Genomic DNA, 12,500 nt, shown 5'->3' with positions numbered 1-12,500 from the left:
CCCAAAACGAATCACCCCCCGAAGGACTAAGAAGCCCGACGAACGCGCGAAAACATTTAGAGAGGCCGAGCAAGCACCGGTTAGCGCGAATGCAAATAACAAACGCAACAGGCAAATTTCGAGGGACATACTTTTCGCAACAAGCTTCCACTAGGAAAGCATAGGCAACTCGTTCGAACGTCAAAGCCAACCAAATGGCAATTACCCGAGGGACACGCTTTTCGCAAGGCACCTTCCACTAGGGAAGCGCAAGCAACCCGAAGGCGAGTCGAAGACAACCCGAGGGACATGGAGGAATGCACCAGTGGAGTTCGCTGCACAGGCAGGGATCCGTCCAACTCGCACAAACCGAACACAACTCACGCGCCACGACGTACACTGTGCACCAGCCCCCCAAAACGAATCACCCCCCGAAGGACCAAGAAGCCCGACGAACGCGCGAAAACATTTAGAGAGGCCGAGCAAGCACCGGTTAGCGCGAATGCAAATAACAAACGCAACAGGCAACTTTCGAGGGACATACTTCTCGCAACAAGCTTCCACAAGGAAAGCACAGGCAACTCGTTCGCACGCCAAAGCCAACCAAATGGCAATTTAACCGAGGGACATGCATTTCGCAAGGCAACTTGTACAATTACCCGAGGGACATGGCATGCTTGCCAAGGCCGTGGCTTGGCATGCTTGCCAAGGCCGTGGCATGACATGCTGCTGGCCAAGGCCGGGCATGCCATGCTGCTGGACAAGGCCGTGGCATGGCATGCTGATGGCCGAGGCCGTGGCAAGGCATGCTGATGGCCGAGGCCGTGGCAAGGCATGCTGATGGCCGAGGCCGTGGCAAGGCATGCTGCTGGCCAAGGCGTTGGCATGGCATGCTGCTGCTGACCAAGGCTTGGGCTTGCCATGCTGCCGGCCAAGGCCGCGGCATGCCATGTTGCTGGCCAAGGCCGTGGCATGGCATGCTGCTGGCCAAGGCCGTGGCATGACATGCTGGCCAAGGCCGGGGCATGGCAAGCTGCTGGCCAAGGTCGTGGCATGGCACGCTGCTGGCCAAGGCCGGGGCATAGCACGCTGCTGGCCATGGCCGTGGCTTGGCAAGGTTGCCAAGGCCGGGGCATGGCGTGCTGCTGGCCAAGGCTTTGGCATGCCATGTTGCTGGCCAAGGCTGTGGCATGGCATGCTGCTGGCCAAGGCTGTGGCATGGCATGCTGCTGGCCAAGGCCGTGGCATGACATGCTGGCCAAGGCCGGGGCATGGCATGCTGCTGGCCAAGGTCGTGGCATGGCATGCTGCTGGCCAAGGCCGTGGCATGACATGCTTGCCAAGGCCAGGGCATGGCATGCTGCTGGCCAAGGCTTTGGCATGCCATGTTGCTGGCCAAGGCTGTGGCATGGCATGCTGCCCTAGGCCAACGTGCCACCGCCACCGCCGCGGGCCGCCACTCGACGCATCCCGTGCTTGGCTATGTAGTTTCGATGCCACAAGCCAATGCCACAAGCCAAGCGATGGCATGTGCCAAGCGCCCGCCTAGGCATAGGCGTGGCCTGTGGCCTGGCCATGCTGGCCAGCCTTAAGGGAGGTGCCCCCCCCTTATAATAGCCTGTTAAGCCCTTTTCAATCTGGCAGGAGGAAACATCAAGCATGTTCGAGGAGTCATAATGGGGTTTTTTTAAAAAGTAATGGTTTTTTGCCAAAACTTTCAACATGAAAGTTGTATGAAATAATTTAATACACCATAAAAAAAATTATAAAAAAATATTTGGCCACCGGAATATTTTATTTTAATTTATTTCAATTTTAATACTTAAAAAATAATAAAAATTACTAAAAATACTCAAAAAATTCTAGAAAAATTCCAACAATTATAAGATGAGGCACTAGTAATTATAGTAATTTTTTTAATTATTTTTTTATTTTTAATTTATTTTATTATAATTTTTATGAGTAAATAAATAATTAAAAAGCCCGACGAACGTGCAAAAACTCTTAGAGAAACCCAGCAAGCATCGGATAGCTCGAATGCAAATAACAAACGCAACAGGCAACTTCCGAGGGACATACTTTTCCCAACAAGCTTCCACTGGGGAAAGCACTAGCAACGTGTTCGCAAGTCAAAGGCAACCAAACCGGCTATTACCCGAGGGACAAGCATTTCGCAGGGCAACATATACGTAAGTCAAAGCCAAACCAAATGGCAATTACACGAGGGACAGGATTGCTTGCCAAGGGCGTGGCATGCGATGTTCTAGCCCAAGGCCAAGGCACGCCACGCTGCGGGACAAGGCCGTGGCAAGACATGCGGCTGGCCTTGGCCTTGGCATGGCATGCCGCCGGCTTTGGCTGGGCTGCGTTGGCCTTGCCATGGAATGTTGCTGGCTTCGGATGGGCTGCCTCGGCCTTGGCCTTGGCCGTGGCATGGCATGGCATGCTGCTGGCCTTGGCCTTGGCCTTGGCATGGCATGCTGCTGGCTTTGGCTGGGCTGCCTTGGCCGTGGCATGGCATGCTGCTGGCTTTGGCTGGGCTGCCTTGGCCGTGGCATGGCATGCTGCTGGCCTAGGCCTTGGCATGGCATGCTGCTGGCTTTGGCTGGGCTGCCTTGGCCGTGGCATGGCATGCTGCTGGCCTAGGCCTTGGCATGGCATGCTGCTGGCTTTGGCTGGCAGCCTTGGCCGTGGCATGGCATGCTGCTGGCCTTGGCCTTGGCATGGCATGCTGCTGGCTTTGGCTGGCCTGCCTTGGCCGTGGCATGGCATGCTGCTGGCCTTGGCCTTGGCATGGCATGCTGCTGGCTTTGGCTGGCCTGCCTTGGCCGTGGCATGGCATGCTGCTGGCCTAGGCCTTGGCATGGCATGCTGCTGGCTTTGGCTGGCCTGCCTTGGCCGTGGCATGGCATGCTGCTGGCCTAGGCATGGCATGGCATGCTGCTGGCTTTGGCTGGGCTGCCTTGGCCGTGGCATGGCATGCTGCTGGCCTTGGCCTTGATATGGCATGCTGCTGGCTTTGGCTGGGCTGCCTTGGCCGTGGCATGGCATGCTGCTGGCCTAGGCCTTGGCATGGCATGCTGCTGGCTTTGGCTGGGCTGCCTTGGCCTTGGCATGGCATGCTGCTGGCTTTGGCTGGCCTGCCTTGGCCGTGGCATGGCATGCTGCTGGCCTAGGCCATGGCATGGCATGCTGCTGGCTTTGGCTGGGCTGCCTTGGCCGTGGCATGGCATGCTGCTGCCCTTGGCCTTGATATGGCATGCTGCTGGCTTTGGCTGGGCTGCCTTGGCCGTGGCATGGCATGCTGCTGGCCTAGGCCTTGGCATGGCATGCTGCTGGCTTTGGCTGGCCTGCGTTGGCCGTGGCATGGCATGCTGCTGGCCTAGGCCTTCGCATGGCATGCTGCTGGCCTAGGCCTTCGCATGGCATGCTGCTGGCTTTGGCTGGGCTGCCTTGGCCGTGGCATGGCATGCTGCTGGCCTTGGCCTTGGCATGGCATGCTGCTGGCTTTGGCTGGGCTGCCTTGGCCGTGGCATGGCATGCTGGTGGCCTAGGCCTTGGCATGGCATGCTGCTGGCTTTGGCTGGCCTGCCTTGGCCGTGGCATGGCATGCTGCTGGCCTAAGCCTTGGCATGGCATGCTGCTGGCTTTGGTTGGGCTGCCTTGGCCGTGGCATGGCATGCTGCTGGCCTTGGCCTTGGCATGGCATGCTGCTCGCTTTGGCTGGCCTGCCTTGGCCGTGGCATGGCATGCTGCTGGCCTAGGCCTTGGCATGGCATGCTGCTGGCTTTGGCTGGGCTGCCTTGGCCGTGGCATGGCATGCTGCTGGCCTTGGCCTTGGCATGCCATGCTGGTGGCTTTGGCTGGCCTGCCTTGGCCGTGGCATGGCATGCTGCTGGCCTAGGCCTTGGCATGGCATGCTGCTGGCTTTGGCTGGGCTGCCTTGGCCGTGGCATGGCATGCTGCTGGCCTTGGCCTTGGCATGGCATGCTGCTGGCTTTGGCTGGGCTGCCTTGGCCGTGGCATGGCATGCTGCTGGCCTTGGCCTTGGCATGGCATGCTGCTGGCTTTGGCTGGGCTGCCTTGGCCGTGGCATGGCATGCTGCTGGCCTAGGCCTTGGCATGGCATGCTGCTGGCTTTGGCTGGGCTGCCTTGGCCGTGGCATGGCATGCTGCTGGCCTAGGCCTTGGCATGGTATGCTGCTGGCCTAGGCCTTGGCATGGCATGCTGCTGGCTTTGGCTGGCAGCCTTGGCCGTGGCATGGCATGCTGCTGGCCTTGGCCTTGGCATGGCATGCTGCTGGCTTTGGCAGGCCTGCCTTGGCCGTGGCATGGCATGCTGCTGGCCTTGGCCTTGGCATGGCATGCTGCTGGCTTTGGCTGGCCTGCCTTGGCCGTGGCATGGCATGCTGCTGGCCTAGGCCTTGGCATGGCATGCTGCTGGCTTTGGCTGGCCTGCCTTGGCCGTGGCATGGCATGCTGCTGGCCTAGGCATGGCATGGCATGCTGCTGGCTTTGGCTGGGCTGCCTTGGCCGTGGCATGGCATGCTGCTGGCCTTGGCCTTGATATGGCATGCTGCTGGCTTTGGCTGGGCTGCCTTGGCCGTGGCATGGCATGCTGCTGGCCTAGGCCTTGGCATGGCATGCTGCTGGCTTTGGCTGGGCTGCCTTGGCCGTGGCATGGCATGCTGCTGGCCTTGGCCTTGGCATGGCATGCTGCTGGCTTTGGCTGGCCTGCCTTGGCCGTGGCATGGCATGCTGCTGGCCTAGGCCATGGCATGGCATGCTGCTGGCTTTGGCTGGGCTGCCTTGGCCGTGGCATGGCATGCTGCTGCCCTTGGCCTTGATATGGCATGCTGCTGGCTTTGGCTGGGCTGCCATGGCCGTGGCATGGCATGCTGCTGGCCTAGGCCTTGGCATGGCATGCTGCTGGCTTTGGCTGGCCTGCGTTGGCCGTGGCATGGCATGCTGCTGGCCTAGGCCTTGGCATGGCATGCTGCTGGCTTTGGCTGGGCTGCCTTGGCCGTGGCATGGCATGCTGCTGGCCTTGGCCTTGGCATGGCATGCTGCTGGCTTTGGCTGGGCTGCCTTGGCCGTGGCATGGCATGCTGGTGGCCTAGGCCTTGGCATGGCATGCTGCTGGCTTTGGCTGGCCTGCCTTGGCCGTGGCATGGCATGCTGCTGGCCTAAGCCTTGGCATGGCATGCTGCTGGCTTTGGTTGGGCTGCCTTGGCCGTGGCATGGCATGCTGCTGGCCTTGGCCTTGGCATGGCATGCTGCTCGCTTTGGCTGGCCTGCCTTGGCCGTGGCATGGCATGCTGCTGGCCTAGGCCTTGGCATGGCATGCTGCTGGCTTTGGCTGGGCTGCCTTGGCCGTGGCATGGCATGCTGCTGGCCTTGGCCTTGGCATGCCATGCTGTTGGCTTTGGCTGGCCTGCCTTGGCCGTGGCATGGCATGCTGCTGGCCTAGGCCTTGGCATGGCATGCTGCTGGCTTTGGCTGGGCTGCCTTGGCCGTGGCATGGCATGCTGCTGGCCTTGGCCTTGGCATGGCATGCTGCTGGCTTTGGCTGGGCTGCCTTGGCCGTGGCATGGCATGCTGCTGGCCTTGGCCTTGGCATGGCATGCTGCTGGCTTTGGCTGGGCTGCCTTGGCCGTGGCATGGCATGCTGCTGGCCTAGGCCTTGGCATGGCATGCTGCTGGCTTTGGCTGGGCTGCCTTGGCCGTGGCATGGCATGCTGCTGGCCTAGGCCGTGGCATGGCATGCTGCTGGCCTTGGCCTTGGCATGGCATGCTGCTGGCTTTGGCTGGCCTGCCTTGGCCGTGGCATGGCATGCTGCTGGCCTAGGCCTTGGCATGGCATGCTGCTGGCTTTGGCTGGCCTGCCTTGGCCGTGGCATGGCATGCTGCTGGCCTAGGCCTTGGCATGGCATGCTGCTGGCTTTGGCTGGCCTGCCTTGGCCGTGGCATGGCATGCTGCTGGCCCAGGCCGTGCGCATGCCATGCCGTGCTGCCCACGCCGCGGGCATGCCAGGCCGGCTGCATGCCAGGCCGCCCAGGCCGTGCGCATGCCATGCCGTGCTGCCCATGCCGCGCGCATGCCAGGCCGCCCACGCCCGCGCGCATGCCACGCCATGCTGCCCAAGGCCGCGCCCAGGCCGCGCAAGGCCGCGCCCAGGCCGCCCAAGGCCGCGCCCAGGCCGCGCAAGGCCGCGCCCAGGCCGCCCAAGGCCGCGCCCAGGCCGCGCAAGGCCGCCCAAGGCCGCGGTCCAGGCCGCGGCCGAGCCGCCCCAGGCCGCAGCCCAGGCCGCGGTCGAGCCGCAGTGCATGTAACCCAAGGCCGCAGCCCAGGCCGCGCCCAACATGGGGCGTACCTGCCACTGCCTTGCCCTGGGCAAGGGAGGTGCCCCCCCCTTATAATAGCCTGTTAAGCCCTTTTCAATCTGGCAGGAGGAAACATCAAGCATGTTCGAGGAGTCATAATGGGGTTTTTTTAAAAAGTAATGGTTTTTTGCCAAAACTTTCAACATGAAAGTTGTAGGAAATAATTTAATACACCATAAAAAAAATTAAAAAAAATATTTTTTTACAGAAAATATTTTATTTTAATTTATTTCGATATTAATACTTAAAAAATAATAAAAATTAATAAAAATAGTCAAAAAATTATGGAAAAATTCCCATAATTAAAGGATGATTCACTAGTAATTATAGAAATTATTAAATTATTTTTTTCATTTTTTTTATTTTATTTTGATTTTTTTATGCCAAATAAGGGCTTTAAAAATTCGAAAAGCTCCAGAAAAATTGCAAAAAAATAGGGAATGACATTTAAAATTGATTGTAGTGCATTTTTAATTGTGTTGCACGGTTTGGGTAAGATTATAAAAGAATCATGTTCAAAAAGATCGATCGAGGCGGTGGCACGCCATGGCCTTGGCCTTGGCCTTGGCCTTTGCCCGCGGCCTTGGCCTTTGCCTTGGCCTTGGCCATGCCTTGCACAGGGACTTGGCCTTGCCCACTGCCTTGGCCTTGGCTTTGGCCTTGGCCTTGGCATGGCATGGCATGCTCGCCGAGGCCGTGGCATGCCTTGCTGCTAGCCAAGGCCGTGGCGTGGCATGCTCGCCCAGCCCGTGGCATGCCGTGCTCGCCCAGCCCGTGGCACGCCATGTTGGCCCAAGGCATTGGCATGGCATGCCGGCCAAGGCATGCTGGCCAACGCTGCACAAGGCGGTGCCATGGCATGGCATGCTGACCAAGACCGTGCCATGGCATGCTGGGCGAGGCCGGGGCATGGCATGCTGGCCGAGGCCGTGGCTTGCCATGCCGCCACGGCCGTGGCATGCCGGGCAACGGACCGGCATGGCCCAGCCCGTGGCACGCCATGTTGGCCCAAGGCATTGGCATGGCATGCCGGCCAAGGCATGCTGGCCAACGCTGCGGCACGGCGTGCTGGACAAGGCGGTGCCATGGCATGGCATGCTGACCAAGACAGTGCCATGGCATGCTGGCCGAGGCCGTGGCATGGCATGCTGGCCGAGGCCGTGGCTTGCCATGCCGCCACGGCCGTGGCATGCTGGGCAACGGACCGGCATGGCATGCTGGCCGTGGCGGTGGCACGACATGCTGGCCAAGGCAGTGGCATGGCATGTAGGCCAAGGCTAAGGCATGGCACGCTGTGGCATGGCACGCTGGCCAAGGCAGTCGCAAGGCATGCGGGCCGAGGCCGCGGCACGGCCCGCTGGGCAACGCGGTGGCATGGCATGCTGGGCAACGCCGTGGCAAGGCATGCGGGCCGAGGCCTTGGCATGGCATGCTGGCCGAGGCCGTGGCATGGCATGCGGGCCGAGGCCGTGGCATGGCATGGCATGCGGGCCGAGGCCGTGGCATGGCATGCGGGCCGAGGCCGTGGCGTGGCATGGCATGGCATGTTGGGCAACGCCGTGGCAAGACATGCGGGCCGAGGCCGTGGCATGGCATGTTGGGCAACGCCCTGGCAAGCCATGCGGGCCGAGGCCGTGGCGTGGCATGTTCGCCAAGGCTAAGGCATGGCACGCCGGGCAACGCGGTGCATTGGCATGCTGGGCAGCGCGGTGGCAAGGCATGGGGGCCGAGGCCGTGGCATGGCATGTTGGGCAACGCCGTGGCAAGACATGCGGGCCGAGGCCGTGGCATGGCATGCGGGCCGAGGCCGTGGCACGACATGTTGGCCAAGGCTAAGGCATGGCACGCCGGGCAACGCGGTGGCATGGCATGCTGGGCAACGCGGTGGCAAGGCATGCGGGCCGAGGCCGTGGCATGGCATGTTGGGCAACGCCGTAGAAGGGCATGCGGGCCGAGGCCGTGGCATGGCATGCGGGCCGAGGCCGTGGCATGGCATGTTGGGCGACGCCGTAGCAAGGCATGCGGGCCGAGGCCGTGGCATGTCATGCGGGCCGAGGCCGTGGCATGGCATGCGGGCCGAGGCCGTGGCATGGCATGTTGGCCGAGGCCGTGGCAAGGCATGCGGGCCGAGGCCGTGGCATGGCATGTTTGGCAACGCCGTGGCAAGACATGCGGGCCGTGGCATGGCATGGCATGCGGGCCGAGGCCGTGGCACGACATGTTGGCCAAGGCTAAGGCATGGCACGCCGGGCAACGCGGTGGCATGGCACGCCGGGCAACGCGGTGGCAAGGCATGCGGGCCGGGGCCGTGGCATGGCATGTTGGGCGACGCCGTAGCAAGGCATGCGGTCCGAGGCCGTGGCATGTCATGCGGGCCGAGGCCATGGCATGGCATGCGGGCCGAGGCCGTGGCATGGCATGTTGGGCGACGCCGTAGCAAGGCATGCGGGCCGAGGCCGTGGCATGTCATGCGAGCCGAGGCCGTGGCATGGCATGCGGGCCGAGGCCGTGGCATGGCAAGTTGGGCGACGTCGTGGCAAGGCATGCGGGCCGAGGCCGTGGCATGTCACGCGGGCCGAGGCCGTGGCATGGCATGCGGGCAGAGGCCGTGGCATGGCATGTTGGGCGAGGCCGTGGCATGGCATGCGGGCCGAGGCCGTGGCATGGCATGTTGGGCGACGCCGTAGCAAGGCATGCGGGCCGAGGCCGTGGCATGTCATGGCATGTTGGGCGACGCCGTAGCAAGGCATGCGGGCCGAGGCCGTGGCATGGCATGTTTGGCAACGCCGTGGCAAGACATGAGGGCCGTGGCATGGCATGGCATGCGGGCCGAGGCCGTGGCACGACATGTTGGCCAAGGCTAAGGCATGGCACGCCGGGCAACGCGGTGGCATGGCATGCGGGCCGGGGCCGTGGCATGGCATGTTGGCCAACGTCGTAGCAAGGCATGCGGGCCGAGGCCGAGGCCGTGGCACGGCATGCGGGCCGAGGCTGTGGCATGGCATGTTGGGCGACGCCGTAGCAAGGCATGCGGTCCGAGGCCGTGGCATGTCATGCGGGCCGAGGCCGTGGCATGGCATGCGGGCCGAGGCCGTGGCATGGCATGTTGGGCGACGCCGTAGCAAGGCATGCGGGCCGAGGCCGTGCCGTGGCATGCGGGCCGAGGCCGTGGCATGGCATGCGGGCCGAGGCCGTGGCATGGCATGTTGGGCGACGCCGTAGCAAGGCATGCGGTCCGAGGCCGTGGCCTGTCATGCGGGCCGAGGCCGTGGCATGGCATGCGGGCCGAGGCCGTGGCATGGCATGCGGGCCGAGGCCGTGGCATGGCATGTTGGGCGACGCCGTAGCATGGCATGCGGGCCGAGGCCGTGGCATGTCATGCGCGCCGAGGCCGTGGCATGGCATGCGGGCCGAGGCCGTGGCATGGCAAGTTGGGCGACGTCGTGGCAAGGCATGCGGGCCGAGGCCGTGGCATGGCATGCGGGCCGAGGCCGTGGCAAGGCATGTTGGGCGACGCCGTCGCAAGGCATGCGGGCCGAGGCCGTGGCATGTCATGCGGGCCGAGGCCGTGGCATGGCATGCGGGCCGAGGCCGTGGCATGGCATGTTGGGCGACGCCGTAGCAAGGCATGCGGGCCGAGGCCGTGCCGTGGCATGCGGGCCGAGGCCGTGGCATGGCATGTTGGGCGACGCCGTAGCAAGGCATGCGGTCCGAGGCCGTGGCATGTCATGCGGGCCGAGGCCGTGGCATGGCATGCGGGCCGAGGCCGTGGCATGGCATGTTGGGCGACGCCGTAGCAAGGCATGCGGTCCGAGGCCGTGGCATGTCATGCGGGCCGAGGCCGTGGCATGGCATGCGGGCCGAGGCCGTGGCATGGCATGTTGGGCGACGCCGTAGCAAGGCATGCGGGCCGAGGCCGTGCCGTTGCATGCGGGCCGAGGCCGTGGCATGGCATGTTGGGCGACGCCGTAGCAAGGCATGCGGTCCGAGGCCGTGGCATGTCATGCGGGCCGAGGCCGTGGCATGGCATGCGGGCCGAGGCCGTGGCATGGCATGTTGGGCGACGCCGTAGCAAGGCATGCGGGCCGAGGCCGTGGCATGTCATGCGGGCCGAGGCCGTGGCATGGCATGCGGGCCGAGGCCGTGGCATGGCAAGTTGGGCGGCGTCGTGGCAAGGCATGCTGGCCGAGGCCGTGGCATGTCATGCGGGCCGAGGCCGTGGCATGGCATGCGGGCCGAGGCCGTGGCAAGGCATGTTGGGCGACGCCGTAGCAAGGCATGCGGGCCGAGGCCGTGGCATGTCATGCGGGCCGAGGCCGTGGCACGTCATGCGGGCCGAGGCCGTGGCATGGCATGTTTGGCCACGCCGTGGCAAGACATGCGGGCCGTGGCATGGCATGGCATGCGGGCCGAGGCCGTGGCTCGACATGTTGGCCAAGGCTAAGGCATGGCACGCCGGGCAACGCGGTGGCATGGCATGCTGGGCAACGCGGTGGCAAGGCATGCGGGCCGAGGCCGTGGCATGGCATGTTGGGCAACGCCGCAGCAAGGCATGCGGGCCGAGGCCGTGGCATGGCATGCGGGCCGAGGCCGTGGCATGGCATGCGGGCCGAGGCCGTGGCATGGCATGCGGGCCGAGGCCGTGGCATGGCATGTTGGGCGACGCCGTAGCAAGGCATGCGGTCCGAGGCCGTGGCATGTCATGCGGGCCGAGGCCGTGGCATGGCATGCGGGCCGAGGCCGTGGCATGGCATGTTGGGCGACGCCGTAGCAAGGCATGCGGGCCGAGGCCGTGGCATGTCATGCGGGCCGAGGCCGTGGCATGGCATGCGGGCCGAGGCCGTGGCATGGCAAGTTGGGCGGCGTCGTGGCAAGGCATGCGGGCCGAGGCCGTGGCATGTCATGCGGGCCGAGGCCGTGGCACGGCATGCGGGCCGAGGCCGTGGCACGTCATGCGGGCCGAGGCCGTGGCATGGCATGTTTGGCAACGCCGTGGCAAGACATGCGGGCTGTGGCATGGCATGGCATGCGGGCCGAGGCCGTGGCTCGACATGTTGGCCAAGGCTAAGGCATGGCACGCCGGGCAACGCGGTGGCATGGCATGCTGGGCAACGCGGTGGCAAGGCATGCGGGCCGAGGCCGTGGCATGGCATGTTGGGCAACGCCGCAGCAAGGCATGCGGGCCGAGGCCGTGGCATGGCATGCGGGCCGAGGCCGTGGCATGGCATGCGGGCCGTGGCCGTGGCATGGCATGTTGGGCGACGCCGTCGCAAGGCATGCGGGCCGAGGCCGTGGCATGGCATGTTTGGCAACGCCGTGGCAAGACATGCGGGCCGTGGCATGGCATGGCATGCGGGCCGAGGCCGTGGCACGGCATGCGGGCCGAGGCCGTGGCATGGCATGTTGGGCGACGCCGTAGCAAGGCATGCGGGCTGAGGCCGTGGCCGTGGCATGGCATGCGGGCCGTGGCCGTGGCATGGCATGGCATGCGGGCCGAGGCCGTGGCATGGCATGTTGGGCAACGCCGTGGCAAGGCATGCGGGCCGAGGCCGTGGCATGGCATGATGGCCGAGGCCGTGGCATGTCATGCGGGCCGAGGCCGTGGCATGGCATGTTGGGCGACGCCGTAGCAAGGCATGCGGTCCGAGGCCGTGGCATGTTATGCGGGCCGAGGCCGTGGCATGGCTTGTTGGGCGACGCCGTAGCAAGGCATGCGGGCCGAGGCCGTGGCATGTCATGCTGGCCAAGGCCAAGGCATGACATGGCATGGCATGCGGGCCGAGGCCGTGGCATGGCATGTTGGGCAACGCCGTGGCAAGGCATGCGGGCCGAGGCCGTGGCATGGCATGATGGCCGAGGCCGTGGCATGCCATGCTGGCCAAGGCTAAGGCATGGCATGCCGGGCAACGCGGTGGCATGGCATGCTGGGCAACGCCGTGGCAAGGCATGCGGGCCGAGGCCGTGGCATGGCATGTTGGGCAACGCCTTGGCAAGACATGCGGGCCGAGGCCGTGGCATGGCATGGCATGTTGGGCAACGCCTTGGCAAGGCATGCGGGCCGAGGCCGTGGCATGGCATGCTAGCCGAGGCCGTGGCATGGCATGTTGGGCGACGCCGTGGCAAGGCATGCGGGCCGA

The sequence above is a fragment of the Camellia sinensis genome, unplaced genomic scaffold (genome assembly GCF_055761805.1).
Source record: "Camellia sinensis isolate YWXY unplaced genomic scaffold, ASM5576180v1 Unanchor4, whole genome shotgun sequence".
Classification (NCBI taxonomy): Eukaryota; Viridiplantae; Streptophyta; class Magnoliopsida; order Ericales; family Theaceae; genus Camellia; species Camellia sinensis.
The sequence above is the reverse complement of the archived record's forward strand: the minus strand, read 5'-3'. Positions refer to the sequence as shown.